Below are 23,571 nucleotides of genomic sequence, written 5' to 3'. Positions count from 1 at the left end.
GTTTCCCTACAATGAGTCCAGAAGTCAGTATATGGTCCAAGATTCAAAGCATTGAATCTATCTCATCATCCATCAACCCATCTAGCCACAAAATAAAAGGTAACTAGCCTTCAATGGAGCTGCTTGAGCTCAGACCATAGTGCTTGGTGAGCAAAGAATGTGATAGACTGTAGAAGATGAATGCAGTTTTGTATTTGTCATTAATGTTCATCACATTTGCTGCAAGGGAAGCCATGGCTTTCATTGTCACTAAACCAGGCACCAAGATACGGTGATTCAGTTTGTTTGCATTTACTGTATTGCTGTAATACTGTAATGCTTTTTTTTTATTTGGCTAAGTGTGTCTCCTCATAGTTCTTCTGAGATTTGTGGTTTTCAAGAGCATATGCTGCGTTTCCATACTCACTCTTTCCACGGCGTGATTTAGACATCTATTAATGAAATAAATAATATGGTCAGTTTCTTATTTGCTAGTATACCACCTACAAATAAGCAAGACACAGACATTTGGATGTTTCAAAGCCAGCTGAATTACATTGTCATTTCCAGAGGATTTCCTGAGAGTACATTTAGGCTTTCAAGATTTGAAATTTAGGATTCACCAATTAGTCACACACAACAAGGGTTTGTCCACAGGGGCATCTCTTGGACTGGCCATTTGTGTTATTGCTTATTAATCCGGGGACAAAGTAGCCCGCACTAAGATGATCTGAGCTTCCCCATTACATTAAGTACTCCAAATTCCTTACTGCAGCAGAATACAATATTGGGTATCCTACTGGCCTTGCATGAAAGAACAACTCTGGAAAACAACAGTTTTCGGAGTACTTTTTAGTAGTAACAGGCTGTTGCCCTAGTCAAATATTGGGCTCTATATGCTTCAGATTACTTATCTGACTAAAAAAAAAAGACCTAGACTTAAACTGTAAGTCATCCTCCCTTCTGCCACCAGCACAAATTTATTTTCCCTATCAGAAATACCAAATTCAGATCTTACATGAATATTGTCATGGCACGGCCATTCATTAATATGGGCATATGAGGGCTACTATGAAGAAACAGTTTGCCAGAAGGTGCTGACAACATACTAGAAGCACCCCATGCCTCAACTTGTTTTTATTTGGAGGCCTTTCCCAAAGACTTTTCTATAGACTCTTAAATCCATTCATCTCGCCTCTCAAACACTGTCATACAGAGCAGTCTGAAGGCTTTTAATTAAAAAAAAATCTTGGCCCTTGGCTTTATCTGCAGAAGGCATTAGCAGGTTGATTCTACCTCCCCCCTTTGGTCCATGAATCAATAAGGCAGAGTTTGGCATACCTCTCTCCCTGTATATTTCATCCCTAGCCAATGCCTGCACAGTGCCCTTTTCTAATTAAAAACTGGACACTTTCCCTGTGCCCATTAATATTACCCTGCATAAATCTGTCCTCTGTCCACACAGCTGCCACATGCGATCTGTGCTATACCTTGCAAATGAAGTTGGCTTGTGCTGAAAATCAACAGCCATGTGGAGTAAAACTGTTTTTCTGTATGTATGGCCAGATTTTTGTTTTGAGTATATATGAATATATAAGCAAAGACGTAGGTTTCGGCTGATGCATTCTCTTTTTTTAGACAGTAATTGGAGTTTATTTCATTTTGTTAGGAGATTCTTTTTTAAAAGAAAGAAATATTGATTTTTTTGAACTGAGAATTAAAATAGCATCTAACATTTTTTATTACTTTTAAAGATATTTTCTAAAAATATATTAGAAGATGACATCTTGAATAGCCAAATGGACCTGGCAGAGCCTTGAAAGAATTTCTTGGCTTCAACTATGAAGATTCTGGTAAGAGAAAATCCTTTTGATTTGCCAAAATTCTTTCAGAAGGCATTAAGTTTATTAGCCATGTAAAACTGGGTGAAGCTATTATACCATATTTTACTCCTCTGGAAGAAAATGAATTTTACATACATGCTGTGCAAATATGTGAATAGCTTTGTTCATGAAACAAAATTGGAGACACTGAATATGCAGTTGAAGGAAGAACTTCATATATAGAGAACTCTGTCTCCCCACTTTCTCATTAACTGCTCTTCACAATCTAAAACAGTGTTTTTCAACTTGAGCCACTTTAAGATTTAAGATTTAACATTACCTCTACTGCCTGGGGGAATTCTGGGAGTTGAATCCCACACATCTTAAGCAGTGGTGGGATTCAAAACTTTTTACTACCAGTGCTGTGGCCGTGGCTTTGTGCATATGGTGTGGCTTTGTGGCCGTGGCTTTGTGGCTGTGACAGGGGAAGGATACTACAAAATCCCCATTATTTCCCCACCCCTGGGGGAAGGTTACTGCAAAATGCCCATTCCCTCCCCACCCCACTAACCTACTTTCCAGCTCCGTTCTCCTGTTCAGGGCAACAAAAGAAGATCAGCTGGGAGGCAGGGAGACAGCAGGGGCGGGGTCATCCTAGTTGATGATTCTCCAAACTACTCAAAATTTCTGCTACCAGTTCTCCAGAACCTGTCAGAACTGACCGAATACCACCTCTGATCTTAAGGATGCCAGGTTGAGAAACACTGGTCTAAAATCATCCCCTCTTCTGCAAATGTTTAGAAATGAGTCCAATTGCTTGCATAACATAAATTGAATTAGAGGTCTCAGGAACAAACAGCAACTACTTTGAAATTATGACATGTGTACAATCATGTCATCATGCATCTGCCACAGTTATAGTACCGTATTTTTCAGAGTATAAGACACATCTTTTTGCCTCAAAAAAGAGGCTGAAAATCTGGGTGCCTCTTATACACCGAATACAGCATTTTTTTGCCTCCTGAATCCCCACCCATTCATCAAAATGGCTGTGCATACCTTATGAAGCCTTTCAGAGAGCTCCTGGGGGCCGGGGAGGGCAGAAATGAGCAAACATGAGCCATTTTTTGCCCCCCCCCAGCTCCCAACAGCACTCTATAAGCCTCCATAAGGCTATGCATGCAATTTTTTTGACAAAAAACAGGCACGTATTCGTGAAAAATGGGCCGTTTTTTGCTTGTTTTTACCCCCCCCCCCCAGGAGCACTCTGCAAGACCCCTCAAGGCTATTCATGCCTTTTATTTGAAAAAAGTTCTGCAAACCTCCCCGAAATGGCCCGTTTTTCAAAACATGGGCCATTTTGGGGAGGTTTGCAGAGTACAAAAACTTTTTTTCCCCTTTTGGAAAGCTCTTTAACTGATTGATGAGAATTACATTGATCAAGTGCTGTCCCAGCAGAAACAAAGTTTTAGGTGCTATAGGTTGTCAGCTATTTCCTTCTCCAGCACATGGATAAATACACCTGGAAACATCTACCTACCTACCTACTCTCTCTCTCCCTACCTATCTACTGTATTTCTCTCTCTCTCTCTCTCTCTCTCTCTCTCTCTCTCTCTCTCTCTCCGTCTACCTACCTACCTACCTACCTACCTACCTACCTACCTACCTACCCTCTCTCTTTTCCTACCTACTGTATTTCTCTATCTCTATTTCTCTCTCTACCCACCTACCTACTGCATGTCTCTCTCTCTCTTCTCTCTCTCTCTCTCTCTCCCTCTACCCACAAACCTACCTACTCTCTCTCTCTCCCTACCTATCTACTGTATTTCTCTATCTCTTTCTATTTCTCTCTCTATTCCTCTACTTACCTACCTACACTCTTTCTCTCTCCCTACCTACTGTATTCCTCTCTCTCTCTCCCCCTTTACCTACCTACCTACCTACCTACTCTCTCTCTCCCTACCTACCTACTGTATTTCTCTCTCTTTCTCTCCCTCTGTATCCCTCTATCTACCTACCTACTTTTTTAAAAAAAAAAATCCTCTTCAAAACCTTGGTGCGTCTTATACTCCGGTGCATCTTATACTCCAAAAATACGGTATGTACTGCCCTGATATCTTCTTCACCTCTATCTATTCCCTTCTCTCCCTTCCTTTACTACAAGCGTGGGAATTTGATGGGATGGGTGAAAATTAGGGATGTGTCTAAGGGGTAACTGCTTAAACCTAAGTTTGAATTCTGCTAAAATATGAAATCTGTATCACATGATCTCTGCTATTGTGCAACTTCACTGTAAAATCATGCTAAACAGCCAGCTGGTCAAGTAGTTAGTGGCAAGCTTCACAAATCACACTAATCTAGCAAGTAGCTTAATTAATATAATGAATACATCTAGCCTTTATAATGTTTAAACCATGGTTTATAGCTTAGCATTATACATGCTCAAATGTATTATACAATAATTATGATTTATTAAGCTTGTATACAGATATAATATGAAAGGACAAAGGAGAAACAGAATATTATTTAATTTAGAATGTATAATTGGCTTGATAGTAGATGCAAAGATTAGAAAACCAACAATGAAAGACGAATAATGAAATAGAAATCGGAAATAAGTATAAGTATAATGAAAGACAAAGAATATTTATTATATACAATATTAGATAGCAGTAAGATGTTACAAAAATGTAAAAAGTATTTAGAATGATAACTATATAACCTATATACAATGCATATATGACTGTAAAAAAAAACTGTGGATATAAACCGGTATAGAGTTGTTGCAAAGCTGAAACTGTGATGTAAAATGAAGAAAACTGTATAATAAAAATATTTTTTTTAAAGAAAAGAAAGGGCTTTCCGTTAGTAACAATAGTGTAACAACAGTTTTAAGCACAATGTTAAACATTCATGGTAAGATTAAAGGTAGGATTGAAATATCCTGCTTAAGCCTCAGCAGCAATATTTCATGGCTATATATTTTGGGTTGAGCTGAGGAACCAATAATAAAGCAATTAAATTATGTGGGGTCCTTGGTGCTCTCTAAGCTTGGATGTTTTCTTGCAAAAGTTTCATTACCTGAATTAGGTAACATCAAAGTACTAGTCCTACCAGTGCTAGCACTGATGATATTACCTAGTTTGAGTAATGAAATGTCTGCAAGAAAACAACCAAGCTCAGAAAGTATCAAGGGCCCCTCATGAGGACCCAAATTGTTTGGGGCAATATGCTGACTCTGTAAACCACTTAGAGAGGGCTGTAAAGCACTGTAAAGCAGTGTATAAGTCTACGTACTATTGCTATTTCAACCCTGAACTACGAATATTTTCCTTTATTAATAAAATTATGTTTTGCATTGTCTAACTCATTCATTTCTTAGATATATTTTGAGGCTGGTGTATTTTGGGGTAATTGAGGCTACTGCAGTTCACTGTTAGTGAAATTTTTATTCTGCAACAGGTCTCCCTTCAGCACTTCAGAGACAAAACATGCTGGGAAGGAGGAAGGTAAAGTGCAAATAAATCCCATGTGCATGTTGCACACAGTGCAACGCTTTGGGTGAAACAACAATGTCTCAGGAAAATCCTCTTTTTTTTGCAGTTGATGCACCCTTGCACAACCTCACTTCATTCTGAAAACATGAACAATAGAAAATTGATTGACAGCCTATTCAATAACATCAGATCATACATTTAGGATACAAGTGTTGGCAATACTCCTGGTCTGATTCTGCTTTGTTTTTACAGCTTTTCATTTAAACTTCTTTGGTACGCTAAACTTAAAACATGAAAAATTGTACTTTTTTCCTATAAGCAAAATACAAAAAGGAAGCTGCCATGTTTCTGGTTAATTGAAAGTTAGAGTGATTGTGATAGTATAGTGCATATATTGAAGAAACAGATTTTTATGGAAGCAAGTGTCCGACCGGTCATTAGCACTGGTTAACACCTACAATTGTATACTCTTTCCCTTCCCTGGAATACCACTTCTGACTCTTTCGTTTTTTCAGGATTTCACTGCCATAGACAGATTAACAGTAGCATTAATAAACAGCGACTATTTCCCACCCCAACAACCAGTTATTTGATGAAAACAATGTATAATACAAAATGATGAAATTCCTAAATGGATTTTGGGGAAAACACGGCAGCTAACAGCTAGGAATAACATGAAAAATCTAATTTGGTCATAACAAATATGCTGCTCCAATTTTGTGACATTTTATCCAGGGGTGGGTTTTTGCTGGCATTACTGCCGGTTCGGCGCACACACAATTTTGCTCCGCACATGTGCGCAATTGCCTATATATAGATCTGCATATGCACATAACATTTAAAAAGGTCAAAAAAACTGTTAGATACTAGCTTCAGTTATAGTGGTTTCCACTATTCCGGTGGGAACAGAGGTTTAATCTCATTGGTCGAAGGGTCTGACAGCTCCCTATGAAAGGGCTGCTGTCAGACTCAACCTTCACTGGATTGTTCTTACTTGTTGTGTTATAATAAAGAGCTGTTCTTGCCTTTAGCCTTATGTGCCTTTCCATTATCCGATCTAACACTGGCGATGAAGGTGGGATTGGAAGGCAACTAGGTGAACCAAAAAGAGCGTAGCAATCCAGCAAGTAAATCCAGCCCGGAGCTCAGCGAGCAGCCATTTTTGAACGGCAAACTCAAAATGGCAATGCACGCCCCACCGACTCCATATGACCCAGTCACCAAGCACTGGGACTTGTATATGCTGAGGTTCGACTGCTTCCTCGAAGCCAACAACCTCATGGGCCTTTCTGAAGGCCGCAAGAAGAACATGTTCCTCGGTTACTGTGGACGGAAGTATTCGAAATGGCCAAAGACCTCTGTGAACCAACGGCGCTACAATCAGTTGCTTGGTCCATGCTCCAGCAGGCGCTGGGGACCCGCTACGCTCCCAAGCCGTCTAAGCATGTTCGCCGGCCCGAATTTAATATTTGCAACCAGAAGGAAGGCGAATCAATCAACAAGTACATTGCGGCACTACGAAAGGCTGCAGAGTACTGCGAGTTCTGAGACCTTGATGAGCTTATTCTTGACAGCATTATATGCAGCGTGCGGGACATTAATTTACAGAGGAGGTTACTTGCCAAATCTAACCTCACTCTACAAATTGCCTTGGATGAAGCCAGGGTGTCAGAATCGGCTGTCAAGTCCACAGAGACCCTGCAGCGCCAAAGCGCTCCGCAAGACATGCGGAAGAGCACATGCATACATTGCGAGACTGCAGAGGCTGAGAGCTCTGAAGGTGAAGAAGATGACAGCTGCTGCATGCGCAGTAGCTGTGCAAAGCCGGCGCACAAATTCAAACCACGATTCCCACCATGCGCTAGCTGCGGAGGAGACCATGACCGATCGGCTTGCCGTTTCCGTGACACTATCTGCCAGCGATGCAAGCAAAAGGGGCACATCGCCAAAGTTTGCAGAAGTGAGCACCCCACGATGACCTGGCAGCCAAGAAGCCGATTTAGCAGAGGCCCAACCAAGGGACATGGCAGAAGCCACCATGGCACTCAGAAAGCGACACCAGAGTTACCTACCACACCTCAGTCGGCCAAGTCCGTACTAGGCGGCCAAAAAAGCTGAAGGTCACAGTCCTCATCGAGGGCTCTCCATGCGAGATGGAGATTGACACAGGGTCATCACTGACCATCATGCCATGGTCCACGCTCAAGCGGGCAATCCCTAGCCTGAAGAAGCAGCATCTACGTGCCCCTGACATCCGCCTTTACGATTACCAGGGGAACCAAGTCCCCATCGTGGGCCAGGGCACCTTCCTGGTGCAATTCAAAAAATACAGCAGCCAGCTCCCAGTGACGGTGGTCAGCGGTGACCTGCCGAGCCTCCTGGGGCTTCACTGGTTCGAAGCCCTGGGCGTAGAAGTGACCGGTTTCAAAGCCTTGAAAGACGAGAGCGCTGAAGCAATTTTTAAGGAGTTCGAGGATTTCTTCGGCACCGGTCTGGGTAAGTATGTGGGGACTCCAATCTTTTTTAATTTGGACCCCAACATAGCCCCAATAAGGCTAAAACCCAGGAAAGTACCTTTCGCTCTCCGCCCAAAAATTGATCTGGAAATTGACAAGCTCGTAGGTCAGGGAATCCTCGAGCCGGTTGATCATGCACGCTGGGAGACCCCTATAGTGACACCTGTCAAATCTGATGGGTCTGTCCGCATCTATGTGGAGTACAAATGCACAATCAATAAAGCGTTACAACAAAGCCTGTACCTATTGTATAGCATTTATTACATTCATTAGGTCCTGGCAAAGTATTCACTAAATTGGCCATGGCGCAGGCATACCAACAATTGCCTGTAGATGGCGCTACGGCGGAGGCCCAAACCATTGTGACACACAGGGGTGCATTCAAATGTCACCGCCTGCAATTTGGAATTAGTATCACCCTTGGACTGTTCCAAAGCGTCATGGAACGGCATTTGCAGGGGATTCCAGGATGCCTCTCCTATTTTGACGACATCTTGGTATCAGCTGCAAATGAGACACAACTTTTCAAACATTTATGAACTATTTTGGCTAGAATTAGAGACAAAGGCCTCCGTCTCAAAAAACAAAAATGCCAAATTAACGTGCCAAGGGTTGAATTCTTAGGGTACTTAATCGACGGCTCTCAGATTCACCCGACCATGAGAAAAATTAAAGCAATTCAGGATGCCCCTACACCTTGGAATCAAACTGAGCTACAGGTGTAGCTTGGGCTCCTTAATTTCTACAGTGTCTTTCTTAAACAGAAAGCCACCGTTGCTGAGCCCTTACACCGTCTCCTGGCAAAGAACGCAAAGTGGTCCTTGGGCAGAGCTGAGGCTGCTGCATTTGCTGCAGTAAAAAGACTTCTGTCAGCAGACACATTCCTGGTGCAGTACAGCCAGACCCTGCCACTGGTGCTGATTTGCGATGCTTCCCCGTTTGGCATTGACGCTGTCCTCAGCCACCGCAACGGAACAGAGACTCCCATAGCCTTTTACTCTAGGACCTTGTCCGCTGCTGAGCGGAACTACAGCCAGCTGGACTGTGAGGTTTTGGCTGCAGTGACCGGAATAAAAAGGATCCATATGGCCATGATTTTGAACTAATTATGGACCACAAACCGCTACTGGGTTTACTGGCTGGGGACCGACCTACTCCTGTGTCATTATCACTGTGGATGACTAGATGGACCATCTTCCTAGCTGCCTACTCCTACCGTCTCATCCACCGACCAGGCTCCACTTTGGGGCACGCTGATGCTTTGAGCCACCACCCACTGTCAGAACTTCTTGCTGACCCTATCCCCAAGACACCAGTCCTTCTTATTGACTGCTTAGAGACTGGTCCTGTCTCGTCCAGTGATGCTGCCCGCCACTCTGCAAGGACTCCACCATCAAACAAATTTTGAACTGGGTGTGGAGGGGGTGGCCCAAGGGGCCTGTTGGGTCTGAATTCAAAATGTACCATTGTAAGCATGACGAGTTGTCTGTTGTTAATGGCTGTTTGCTGTGGGGGGACTGGGTCATTGTTCCACCCAAACTGTGCATTGCAGTATTAGAGGCTTTACACGTAGGGCATCCTGGATTTGTCAGAATGAAGTCTTTGGCCAGGAGTTATGTGTGGTGGCCCAAAATGGACAGGGAGATCGAAGAATGGGTGGCTACCTGCACACTGTGCCAGGAGTCCAGACCAGCTCCCCCAGAGGCACCCGCTAAGGAGTCGGAGTGACCTAAAGCACCGTGATCTAGGGTGCACATTGATTTTGCTGGCCCAGTTCATGGGCAGACATTCCTCGTAGTTGTGGATGCCTACTCGAAATGGCTAGAGGTAGTCCTGATGACCTCCACTATGGCAGAAGTGGTCATCAAGGTACTACAGAGACTTTTCTCCACACAAGGCCTGCCTGACATCCTGGTCTCTGACAATGGGCTCCAATTCACGGCCATGCAATTTGAGACCTTCTTAGCAGCACAGGGAATCAGACATGCCTTGGTCGCGCCATTCCTTCTGGCCTCCAATGGTCAGGTGGAAAGAATGGTGAGATCTGCAAAAGAGGCCGTATCTAGGATGGGCCTGGGAGATTGGCAAACATAGGTTGACCATTATCTACTAATCCAACACATCACGGCCAGTGCCACTACAGGGAGAAGCCCCTCTGAGCTTCTCATGGGTCGGTGGCTAAGATCCCACTTAGACCGGTTACACCCAAACTATTCTGCTGCATCGCTCCCTGACTCCACAAGCAAGATTTGGAACTTTAGCTTAGGGGATTCAGTATACATCCACAACTATGCCAGGGGAACTCTGTGGATTCCAGCCACAGTGATAGGCCTCACCGGGCCTCTCTCTTATCTCATAGAGTTCGAGGACAGTTGGAATTGGAGAAGGCACATTGGCCAAGTCCGTGGCTGCCTCTCCAACTCCACTATTAGGCAGCCAGAGATAACTTCTGCATGTGTTAGCCAAAGCTCTACCCAAAAGGAGCATGAAGCCACTCCTTCTACAGCCAACTCAAACCCAAAGTCACTGGGATACTTAGCTTCTTGTGTTGCAGGCCCACAGCGAGCTCTGAGCAAACTGGCTCTAGAAGCTGAAGCCACGGCCTGTGAAAGGTTCCAGGAGCTTCCACCAAGTGGAGCTGCGAAGCAAACAGGTCCATCTACCCTGTCCAAAGAACAGGCTCCAACTGAACTGCGCAGGTCAGGCAGAGCTACCAAAAAGCCCACCTACCTGCATGACTACGTAACCAGTACGATTATTCCATCTAAGAGGGGAGGGATGTTAGATACTAGCTTCAGTTATAGTGGTTTCCACCAAGGTCCTCTGCTCCGGTGGGAACCGAGGTTTAATCTCATTGGTCGAAGGGTCTGACAGCTCCCTATTAAAGGGCTGCTGTCAGACTCAACCTTTGCTAGATTGTTCTTACTTGTTGTGTTATAATAGAGAGCTGTTGTTGCCTTTAGCCTTGTGTGCCTTTCCATTACCCGATCTAACAAAAACAATGTGGCAGTGAACTGGGAACCGGTTTGGGGGTGTCGCGAGCATGCTGTCCCCTACTGGTTTGGAGACCCAGTCACAATTCCCACTACTGGTTGCACCAAACCAGTGCAAATCCGTAGGAATCCACCTCTGATTTTATCCCTCTGAATGAACACTCAAGCATACCTTTCTATTTGGACAAGTGATGAACAATGACACAAATAGGGGAACTGAAATAGGATAGTGTCATGCAATATATTTACATTATTTTGGATGATGTCAGAAAGGGAGAGAAGTAGAATAGGGAATATACTGCCTTGGATGGAAGCCACAGGTATGACAATGGAGAGCTGCTTTTTCTTTAAGAACTTGCCTCCCAGCCAAGATGTTAGAAGCCTTTCTCTAAAAGCCCTTGAAGTTCAAAATGTGGGTTACTGAAGAAAGGACTTTTTTAGCGATGGTAAATTGAGAAACTTCCACTTTGGATCGTTTTACATAGTGCCTTTTTGTTTCACAAACTTAGATTTGAAGCACTATCTTCATCCCTTCTTATATTCAATCATTTTTGTTTCATTCTATTTTAAAATTTAGTCATTAAATATTTTAATATACTGAAAATTCACTGTAATAATTATTTACATTGTTCTCTTTGTTTTAAAGTTAACTTTGAATACAAAATACATACATTTAAGCCCTCCTCTGCTAATTTACTTTAAGAAATGCAAAAAATAAGCTGCAAGACATCAAATAAGTAGTTCAGTAGTTGCCCAAATGCTCCTTTTGTTTTTTTAAGGATGCATTTCTAAATGTGGAGAGTACAGAAGAGGAATAATTTAAAGTATATTTTCAACGGAACAGTGATGGCTTGCAAAGTGAATGGAAGCCCCGGTCTGCATAAGAAATACTACAAGTTCTGACCTAGACAATGACCATGGCAGGTGGATCAATCTTTGTGGATCAGGCTGTGCTGGTAGAGAAAGAGGTTTCCTATATTGTTACTGCTGTTTTGATCTTTCAAGTGTTGACTTTCCAGTCAGTATGGTGGACTCCCATCTGGTTAAACAAAATGACACTTCATTCCAATGCTTTCACCTTAAAGATTTGCAGGGATAATACCATATCGCGATGCAAACATAGGATATGTTGTTGCTACAGGTGGTAAAACCAATGCATGAAGGACTCATTGGAATGTTGTAGTGTTGTCTATTGGCCTGTGACTTGCTTAAAGGATGCCAGTGCATCTTTGATGCTTGCAAATCCTTTGTAATCTTAATCTCTTTGTTTCTTTTATGTTACACTGGCCCCCCAAGAGCCAAAGAGATTTAGACCTTAAACACAGAAACCAACCCTTCAAGCTTGGGAATTATCTTTGCCTTTAAATGTGAGTGATCAATGCCCATTTTCTTTTGAAAATAAAACTCTTTTGAACCTTGAAAGCCTTCCACTGTTGAGCTATGTCTAAGAGCCACATGGGGAAATGGGCTGAAAACAGCCCATTTTCCCCCTTAGCGCTTACATTGGAGGTCTTGAAGTTCAGTCCAGAGCAATCAATTTAATTGGTGCAAGCTCTGGTGACAGATTATGCCAGTTTACACTCCAGTATAGCACAAATTTAAATGCTGGGGGAAAAAAAAGCAAAAGATACACTCTTTGGTCTCTACTTAAAGAGGGCAGCGGTATTGGAAAAAGAGCACATTTAATTTATCACTGTCAGAGCAGGTGCAAAGTTTAATTTTAACTAAAAGCATTAAACAATTAACCCAGACAGTCAGACTCTTCTAAAAATGCTCAGTTGCAAGTAACATACGGTCCAGCTTGCCAATGGAATTAATAATAATTTTAGAAGTCCAGTTTTCTGTTTGATACAAGCAACAACCTTCCTTCACTTTTTAAAATATTGCGTTAACTGGACAAATTACTGAAAGCAAAACTTGAATCCTTAGCTCTTCGATCATTGCTGAAATATTATTCTTACAGTATATGGCAAAGTCCTCCCAACTCTCAACTACAGTAAATAACAAAATTGATGTTTAACTTCATATTGTGATGTCCTCCCAACTTCTGAGAGGTGAAAAGTTACAAAAGTAACACAATGCATTTTCTTTCCATTGGGCAAGAGAACTCTGGGGATATATGGTGGCAACTGGAATGTTTGCTTGCTGATTTGCAAAGCTAACTGGGACAAATCAGTTGCTACATAACCACTAATAAAATTGCTAATTTGGTTTCAGAGTTGAGTGAGGAAAAGAAGGAAAGAGGGAGAACATGAGTTTAATGGGTGCTTGCTTCTCTTTAAACTCTCAGCTCTTCTTATTTCTTTTTCTTTTGAATTCAAATGGCCAACTCACTCAAAATGATTTCTCTTTTTCTCCTTAACATTGAGCAAGTTCATCATTTGAGGCCACCATTATTTCTGTGTCATATCCTGAATCTACTGAAGAAATTACTGGTAATCATTTCAGATGATTTGCAAGCAATCAGCTTCACATAAGTGGTCACCCAGCAACATTTCTTAACTATATGAGGCCGGTGAGATTTTATTTTTGCAACCCAGTCTTCCTTTCCTCCTGTTGTACTTCTCTGAAGACATAAGAATCTCTAAGCAATCTGAGGAGAGGAGAGTTGCAAAACTTTCCCATTCCAATGGTAAAATGTTAAAGGAATATAGATAATGGGGACAGGGGTGGGCTTCAAAAATTTCAGCAATGGGTTCTCTGCCCTGTTGCTGGGTGGGCGTGGCCATGGCGGGTATGGTCTAGTTGGCCTCCTGCACCATTGGGGGGGCAGGCGGGAGTTTTCACCTTCCCCAGGCTCTGGAGGGTTTCCTCAAGCCTCTGGGAGGGTGAAAACTGCCTCCCCTGGGCTCTGGAGACCCTCTGGAGGCTGGAAATGGGCCCATTTCTGGCCTTCCAGGAGGCCTGTTTTCTCCCCTTCCAGAGCCTCCATGCAGGCCCTGCATTTATCTTGCACCCAAAACGGGCTGTGTGGAGACTCCTGGGAGGGGCAGTGCAGGGTGGGTGGGGCCAGCCAGGGGTGGGATTTTGAGGTTCTCCATAACATTAGATACGGATTCTCCCGAACCTGGGTGAACCTCTAGCAGCCCACCCCTGAGTGGGGATGACATTAATGGGATGATTTTGACTAGCCATTGAATTCTATACTGTCCAGCAATATGTATATTTATCAGTCTCATTGATCACATGTAGAGACCTATTTGCTCCTTATCTGTTTCTCTTTAGTTTGCTGTTTATTTTAGTTGCAATTTCATAGTCACCTCTTTAAAAAAATCTGTTTAAATTGGTGATATTAGGTAGAAGCCCAGTTGTGTGATATAACTTAGTGGCGCTAATGCAATTTCCCACGGAGTCACTTCCTCTGCCAATTCAACTAACAGGGCTTGTCTTCCCTGGATTGCTTACACATCAGTTCTATAGTTTTAGCTTCACTTGAATGAATTACTCTGAGACTTATCAAACATTTTTTGGGGGTATGTCTCGCTAGATAAACCTCAGGTTTGGAGTTTTCAAAGCATTTGAATCACAATGCAAAGCTTAATCAAGTTAAGAACTGTTCCATATATTAAGCCAAATAAGACCCTTGAGATATTTCATGGAACTAACAGCATATCTGAGATAACAGCCTGGATTGTAAAAACATAATTGTGGAAAAGTATTAATGACCACCCACCTCAGCCTTTTCCATCCCTCTGACTTTCTGTCAAAAAATGAAATAATAAAAATAATTCATTCACAGATCTCCTAACATCACATCTGGCTGAGTTCTGTGGAAATACATTTCTGAACTACATCACTTTAAACATCCCCCCATTCATACTCTAACATACAGATTTAATAGCCCTTCACCCTAACTAAATTAAAATATTTATGTAAAGTTATATATTGGGCTATGTTTATAATTTATGTTGTGCTAGAATGACCTTGGGTAGAAGTGTTGACAGTGCTCTAGGTCTAGCCATTCTTTTAATCTGAAATAATGCTGTGAAATATTAGACTGTGGAAATTAAAAGTCTACTTTATACAACTCAGATGAAAGGTTGGTATAAAGTTGGCAAGTGGTGACTAAGAAGCCTCATGCCAAAAAAGAGCAATTATATCATACTTGGAATACTGCGTACAATTTTGGTCACTAAAATACAAAAAGATTTTGAGACCTTAGAAAGAGCGCAGAGAAGAGCAACAAAGATGGTAAGAAGTCTGGAGACTAAACCATATAATGAAAAATTGAGGGAATTGGGTATATCAACACCTAACAAAGAGGATTAGGTGTGATATGATAACAATCTTCTAGTATTTGAAGGACTGTCATAGAGATTAGGATGTTGATCTATTCTGCAAATCACTGGAAGGCAGGACAAGTAATGAGTGGAACATCATTAAAGAGAGATCCAACTTAAAGGTAAAGGTAAAATATGTCCTCTTGCACATATGTGCTAGTCATTCCTGACACTAGGGGGGGGGGTGCTTATCTCCATTTCAAAGCCGAAGAGCCAGCACTGTCTGAAGATGTCTCCGTGGTCATGTGGCTGGCATGACTAAACACCGAAAGCACATAGAACGCTGTTACCTTCCCACCAAAGGTGGTTCCTATTTTTCTACTTGCATTTTCAAACTGCTAGGTTGGCAGAAGCTGGGACAAGTAACAGGAGCTCTCTTTTTCTGATCAACAACTTTAGCATCTTAGCCATTGAGTCACTGTATCCCTAAAATCCAACTTAGAATTGACAAATTTCCTGATAGTGAGAATACTTCACCAGTAGAAAAGTTTTACTTTTGAAAGTTATGGGTGTTTCAGCATTGGAGATTTTCGAGAAGAGACTGGATATCCATTTGTCCCGAATGGTATAGAGTCTCCTGCTTGAGCAGGGGGTTGGAGTAGAAGATCTTCAAGTTCCTAGAAACCCTATTATTATATGTTATGTTCTATCAATGTAACCCACCTGCAGCTGTCTTTCATGATATTGAAGCAAATAGCAAAATATCCATTGACTTGGAAAACTGAGAAGAAAATGTCTGGGATTGAAATTCTGGAACTTAGTCATACATTGGTGTGAATTACATTTATGTGTTGTACTGCAATAAAGCAACTTATTGTGATTCTGCAACAGTATCTACAGGAGGGCAGGATAGGTAAGTTGACCAGCATGATCAAAGCCCCATTTCTTTCTATGTTGGTATGTCATTGAAATATGTACAAAAAGGGTGGAACTTGGATTGTGCTGATGTGAACTCCCCCTTGCCTGTTTTAACACTCCCTATGGATACCACTGTGAACTCTGAAGCTACTGTTGTTACTGAATGCAAAGCTGAGATCTTGGACAGACAAGATTTACTGCTGTTTTTGGTGTTAAATCTGACCGCCCAAAGCAAAGAAAAATGCAAAGGAACCCCAAGACAGATATCACAATGAATGTGTATATGATACTGCGCTCTGACAGCTGCCATAGGATACTGTTACAGAAAAGCCATCTGCTCATCTGAGAAACATAGTCCTCTTTCAATACTTGGCCTGGAGCATAGTAATAACCCATTTCCAATGAAGTAGATGGAGATACTCCTGTATCTACTCTGAACCTGGAAAGGCAATAACTTGAGTTTTGGAAAAAGGATCTGTTACTTTTCTTCATCCACCTCATCAGTGAAAATGATGGCGCCCCCAAAGGACCATGCATTGCACCCCACAGCAAAAATGTTTTAGACACTTTAGGACTTTTCCATCAAGCATAAAAATTCTCCTGCATAACCTTTCCTAACAATACTCACTTAGTGTAATGAAAGATAAATTTAGGAATTATTGAAGGAGAAGGGAACTTTGGAGACTTTCTCATTGGTGATGTGTGACTATCCTGCATTTATTTAGATATGTATATACGTACAATGCCTTTTCACTCTACAATCTTCTTTCTACATATGTCTTGTCTTCATAGCTTCTTGTGCTTCACTAAAATCTTCTCATCTGGCATTTTTCAGGAACAGTCTTGCTATCACTGTGAAAAGGAATTTGTCTCTTTGGGAAATTGTGACTTTCTCTTTCCCCTGAATAAATTATGTAACCAATTTCTCAGTTTAAAAATTTGGTGAAGAAATTCAAAAGCTCATTGTCTAACTCTAGTTCCATGGTCCCCAAATATATTATAGTGCATTCTATAAATTTATTTTTGGGAAGGGAAGAGTTGAAAGGTAATACAGAAATCTTTAAATGGCCAAGGATTCCAAGCAAGAGTTGTCAGACAGTTGATCTACAACATTTTCTTATTTCCTTTAGACCAGTGCTTTCCAACATTGACAACTTCTAGACATGTAAATTTCATATGTAGAATTCTTCTGCCAGTATGGTCACAGATAAGAGTTCTGGAAGTTGCCCAAGTTCAGAAACAATGATTTGAGCTACTATAGAACACTTACTCAGAAGGTCTTATGAATGTAATAGGAAAGAAAAAGACGAGCAATGTTTTGGCTTTCTTTGTGCTTGTTTCTAAGTGTAAGGTTTTATACTTAGACGAGAAAAATCAAATGTACAGGTACAGATTAAATCTTACACTTACTGACTCAATAGAAATGTGACATGGATCTTGGTGTCCTAGTGGACAATCACTTGAATACCGGTTTCCCCAAAAATAAGACAGTCCTATTTTCTTTTGACCCCCAAAATAAGCACTTGGTCTTATTATTTTTGAGGTGCAGGAGGCAGCGATCGTGGTCACCTCATGGCTGCTGCTGTGTTGCAATATTTTCAGAGAGGGCTTATTTTCAGGGGAGGGCTTATTTTAGCACATGCACTCAAAAGCCTGATTGGGCTTATTATTTGGGGAGGTCTTTTTTTCAGGGGAAAAGGCTATGAGCCAGCAGTGTGCAGCAGCAGCCGAAAAAGCCAAAGCAATCCTACTTTGCATTAACAGAGGGATAGAATCAAGATCATAGGACCTATTAGTATTACTTTATAAAGCTTTAATAAGATTACACTTAGAATACTGCATCCAGTTTTGGTCACCATATTATAAAAAGTTATTGAAATTCTGGAAAGAGTGAAAAAAATAACAACAAAGATGTTTGGGGCGCTAGAAGCTAAAACATATAAAGAACAGTTGTGGAATTTGTCTAGTCTATTGAAAAGAAAGACTTGGGGTGACATGATAGCAGCGTTCCAATATTTGAGGGGCTGCCACAAAGAAGAGGGGGTCAACCTATTTTTCAAAGCAAAAAAGGGCAAAAAACAGCAGATGAAAATTAATCCAGGAAAGAAGCAACCTACAACTAGAAATTTCCTAAGAGTGAGAACAATTAACCAGTGGAAGAGGTTGCCTTCAGAAGTTGTGGGTGCTTAAAAAAGACTGAACAGCCACTAAGTATAGCATTTCTTGCTTGAGCCAAGGGTTGGACTAGAAGGCCTTCAATGTCCCTTCCAACTCTTATTCTGTTATTCTGTTTGTCTAATACCTTATTTTGGCTTTACTGTACAGAGCTCTTAATGATGCAATTAGACAAAACCTGACCCTTGAAAATGTATGGATGTATCCTCATGTAAGGCATCACAAGTGGCCTTTACAGTAACTCTGTAATAATCCTAACTAGGATGAAAATTTCCATTGTTAAGTGAAAATGGTTGTTAAGCAAAACATCATGTGACTGCACCACTTAGTGATGGCAAATCTGCCAGTCCCTATTGTAGAGATTAGTTGATGATATGATGTGTCTCCTGCTTGCACGAACTGTCTCCATTTCAACTCATATCCTTTCTGTCTTCTCCACCCCTTTGGCTGCCCTGTACAACATGATCAAATGAAGAGGTGGTAACAATCTGCTCCACTGCTTACCTGTGCCATCCCCAGCTGACTTTAGTTGTCTTCTTCACTGTGTCTCCCTTCCACTGGCCTTGCTAACAGAACCTTTAAAACCTATCTTACATTTATTACTACAGAAGTGTATTGTTACACAGCATCACCACTGTCATCATGAAAAGAAAAAAAATGTAAAAGGAAAAAGACGAGAGCTGAGGTCAGGCTGGGCCAGTTGCTGCCTCACTGTGGATGACTCCGCTTAACTGTTTAAAAAAGCCTCTAAAAAAGTGCCCTCTACTATGAGGCAGGAGAACTGCATGCCTCGTCTAGTCTGACTTTAGGCGTTTTATGATCACTCAAGCAGAGTTAAGCAAAAGTTAAAAGCCTAAAAATTCCTGACGTAGGTGAGGCACGCAGTTCTACTACCTCATAGTAGAGGGCGCTTGTTTGGGCGGGGCTTCTTCAGAGGACCCGAGGCAAGAGCAGAGTTGAAATCCTCTCTGAAACAGCTGGAAAAGGTACGTGTGGGTTGGAGGGAGGGGAAAGAATTCAAACTTCATCCTCCTGGCTGAAGGACTCTGGCTCGCTTGTGCTGCTCTCCCTCCCCAAGTGTAGTTTGATTGCAGGCAGAGCCACATTGCCTTTTCAAATCTGTAATCAGTGAAGCTGGGCTGGATCCTTCCGGGGCTGGGGGAAAGTGTGTGTGCTCCAGTATGGCTCTTTGACTGGCTTCCTGCCTCCTCCTGTGGTCTCCTCGCTGGTGCTCTTCCCTCCAATCCAACTTTGTGTCTCTGTGTGTGTGTGTTTGAGAGAGAGAGTGAGTGACAGAGAGGGAAGAGGATAGGAGAGATAGTCCAATCCAACTTCTGTCTGTGTGTGTGTGTGTGTGTGTGTTTGAGAGAGGGGGGAGGGAGGAAGAGAGGGAGGAAGGAGGGGAAGGGAGAAGAAAAAGAAAAAGAAAGAAGGACATTTCTTTCGTAAAGGAGAAAAACAAATGCTGTCACTTTAAATCGGAACTGAGCATGCCTGGCTGTGGAATTCTGGGAGTTGAAGTCCACAAGTCGAAAAAAATTTGAAACCCACCACTGCCTCACCAGCCATAAACATCACTGCACATCACTGATTGTTACCATCATTTGGGTACTTTGCAAATGGCTTGCAACAAGCAGACTTCATAGAGAAAGCAGAAGTAAAACCATAAGTTGCAAACATGTGATTTTGCTCGGTGGCCACAGCACTTAGCTGCAGAGTTACTGGTTCCAGTTTTGATCACTAATGAAGGACTAGCAGGATTTAATGTGGATAAGGAACTGAAGCACAATGCCTGCCTTGAAAATGATGCTGCTAAACTGATGGAGTGTTCCTTTAGGTCAGTGGTGGGTTCCTACTGGTATGGACCATTTTTTGAGTGCGGGCAAAACACCCCACTCAGCGAACTAGTAGTAAACCGGTTAGGAACCCACCACTGCTTTAGGTGTAGATGTAAATACTTAGAGGGGATGAAGGAATAGTTTCTTCTGCTTGCAGAGCATTTGTATGGTTCACACACAATTAAGTGTTTATTTATTTATCAAATTTTAAAATAATTTACCACCTTCACAGAGGAATTCTGGTGGCGCAGTGGTTAGAGTGCAGTACTGCAAGCTACTTCTGCTGCCTGCCGGCTGCCTGCAATTTGGCAGTTCAAATTTCACCAGGCTCAAGTTTGACTCAGCCTTCCATCCTTCTGAGGTGGGTAAAATGAGGACCCAGATTGTTGGGGGCAATAGGCTGACTCTATATACCACTTAGAGAGGGCTATAAAGCACCACCGCCCCGAGTCCCTTCGCGGAGAGGGAGCGGTTTATAAATCTAATAAAATCAAATCAATCAATCAAATCACCGTGAAGCAGTATATATGTCTAAGTGCTATTGCTAGTGCTATTCTGGGCGATGTATAATTAAAATAGCAAAACATTAAAAAATAGTATATAAAATTTAAAAAGAGGGAAGCAATATTAAAATTTAATTAAAAGGAAGGGTGAGGGCGTTCAGGGCACTAACCAACCCCGTGGCTGTATGCTCCTTTGTGCACCTGAACAAGGAAGCAGAGCCTCATTTTCACACCTTTCAGGAATCCCAGGAGAGTGGGGGCCTGCCTCATCTTTGGCGAGGAAAAAGGTTCCACATGGCAGGGAACATTCTTCTATAGCAGCGATGACGAACCTTTTTTGGCTCACGTGCCACAAGTGGGGGAAGCGCAGGGGGGGCGTGTGCGGGCGTGCTGCACCCATAATGCAATGCGCGACCCCCAGTGCGCATGCATGCACAACGCACGCCCCCCCATTTTTTCATGCTTTTTTCGCCCTCCCCAGGCTCCAGAGGCTTTATAGCAGCCTGGGGAGGGCGAAAAGAGCCTCCCCCGCCCCCCCAGAGGCCCCCCGGAGGCTTCAGGGACTGTCCAGAGGCTTTCCTGATGCCTTTGGAACGCTTAAAACAACCCTCCGAGCAAACTGCTCGGAGGGTCGTTTTAAGCATTCCGAAGGCGTCAGGGAAGCCTCCGGACGGTCCCTGAAGCCTTTGGAACACTTAAAACGACCCTCCGAGCAAACCAGAAGTCACTTCCGGTTTGCTCAGAGGGTTGTTTTAAGCGCCCCAAAGGCGTCAGGGAAGCCTCCGGATGGTCCCTGAAGCCTCTGGAGGGCCTCCGGGGGGGCAGGGAGGCTCTTTTCGCCCTCCCCAGGCTCCTATAAAGCCTCTGGAGCCTAGGGAGGGCGAGAAATGGCTTTTAAAAATGGTGAACTCAGCTGGGCAGCGCGCGCATGCACTGGCCAGCTGACAGGGCAGTGCCTCGCGTGCCCTGACAAATGGCTCCGCATGCCACCTGTGGCACGCGTGCCATAGGTTCGCTATCACTATTCTATAGGATCAGTGGAATTTTTTATGATGCCACCTTGTTCTTCAGAAAGCATGTAGGACCTTCCCTTTGTTTTTGATGCTTACATATAAGTGCAAGCTTTCTTGCGTATTGATGTGATGCACTGCACATGTTAGTGCCGAGAATATTTAATGGAAAATTATCCAAAATCTTCAATCCGAAAAGCCCCATTTTGCATTTGCCTACAGGTGGGCTGCTTCTGTCCTTGAATCTTCCCTTTTTATTTGTTTTCAGATTTACTGTATCTTTTCCATACAATATTTAGGATTCTTTTCCCTTGTATTTCTTTATTGGAGGAATATGATGGGGATGATGGTATCTATGTGTATTTCTGCGCAAGAGAGAGAATGCTTGTTAAGAGTCCCTGGAATACAAATTGGTTAATTTGCAGGGTGGATTAGACACAGGGTGTGATATACGTTGGGTTTGTATTAGCATAATGGTATCATAAAAATGTAGATTTGGAGGTGGAAATTATTGGAGATGTGGCTAATACAGTATTGCTCTAGCAGAAGAGGTGCACAGTATTTACACTGCATTTGACCACATAAACTATGTCATGCACAAACACGGTTTTTCATTACACAAAAGAGAACTGGAAGATTGTCTTTCTGTTGCTGAGCAGTCATGAACCCCATCCTATGGTCATTTAAACAGTACATATACACATATGCATAGCCACACATGCACACCTCCAGGAACAAAAATAATAATAAAAAATTAAAAACCATAATTACAGTATAGTTAATATTTCATAGCTTAATATCCCTGCCTAGAAGTAGCAGATTTAGTTGATTACTATTTGTTTGCAATGTAGGGAAAGCCTGCAATCAGCGTGAACATAAAAGGATTGCAATTAGATCTATTGGTTGAAAGCTGTACCTCTGCGACCTACTGCAAAGTGCTTAGCACTATCAGACAGATAATGCTCAGTTGCAGCTGGCACATCTGGACATAATAATATGAACTAAACTGACATAGCTGCTAAAGGCTATTTCTACCCTTACTCATGAAAACAGAAAACAGGTTTTAAAAGAATTTATCAACAAAAAAAGCCGATATACGTAGACTCACAGACACATGCTGGTAACTCCAAATTTGACTTTTCCAACAGGTATGCTTGTGCCTCCTTATAAGGAAAGGAAGAAAAGGTGAACACAGGCGAGCTGAACAAATTAGAATCAAAATGGAATTAAAAATACAAACATTCCAAAATGTGGAATATGTGGATTTCCAAATGCCAACTGGATTTGTATATTGGTATGTGTTACGGGGATGAGTTCATAAATCCTGGTATGTCCTGATTAGTGCATTACCAATGAACTGCTTTGCACAATCCGTGAGCCATTTGTGAAATAATTGGGATTATGGGTGGTCCTAAGATGTGGCATCTAGCCATGAGACGGTAGCACTTTACCTGTACTTCTGTTGTGCTGCAGTCTTTTGGTGAAGTGACTCTTTGGCATTGAGAATGCTAGCTAAGCTATAGTCCCAATGTTTCTTGACTGCTTAGTCCACTGATCAGAAATGGAAGAGGAAAGGCAGGGAATCCTTTTATGGCTGAGGGATCCATGCAAAGAAAAAAAAACAAGGTTTCTAAAGCCACAGTGGTGATATCATTGGAGGCTAGGGTCCAAACCAGGAGTGGCTTCCTGCCAGTTCTAACCTCTTCTATAGAAGAGGTTCCAAAAATCTACAGTGCCGTTTAGAACCGGTTCCAGCTCCCTCCCCCTGCCCGTCCATACATCATCAAGATGAAGAGCAAGAGGAGGAATTCTGGGAATTGAAGTCCACAAGTCTTAAAGCTGTCAAGTTTGAACACCCCTGGGTTTTTTTTCTAAAGGGTTGGGGGTGCAAGGGTCTTGTAACTTGACAGCTTTAAGACTTGCACACTTCAATGGCAGAGTTCCTGAGCCAACATGACTGGAGGAGGAATTCTGGGAGTTGAAGTCCACAAGTCTTAAAGCTTTCAAGTTTGAACACCCCTGGTTTTTTTTCTAAAGGGTTAAAGGTGCAAGGGTCTTGTAACTTGACAGCTTTAAGACTTGCGTGCTTCAAATGCCAG

Source organism: Natrix helvetica, assembly GCF_964273705.1.
Source record: "Natrix helvetica genome assembly, chromosome: 2".
Taxonomy (NCBI): Eukaryota; Metazoa; Chordata; class Lepidosauria; order Squamata; family Natricidae; genus Natrix; species Natrix helvetica.
Note: the sequence above shows the minus strand (reverse complement) of the source record.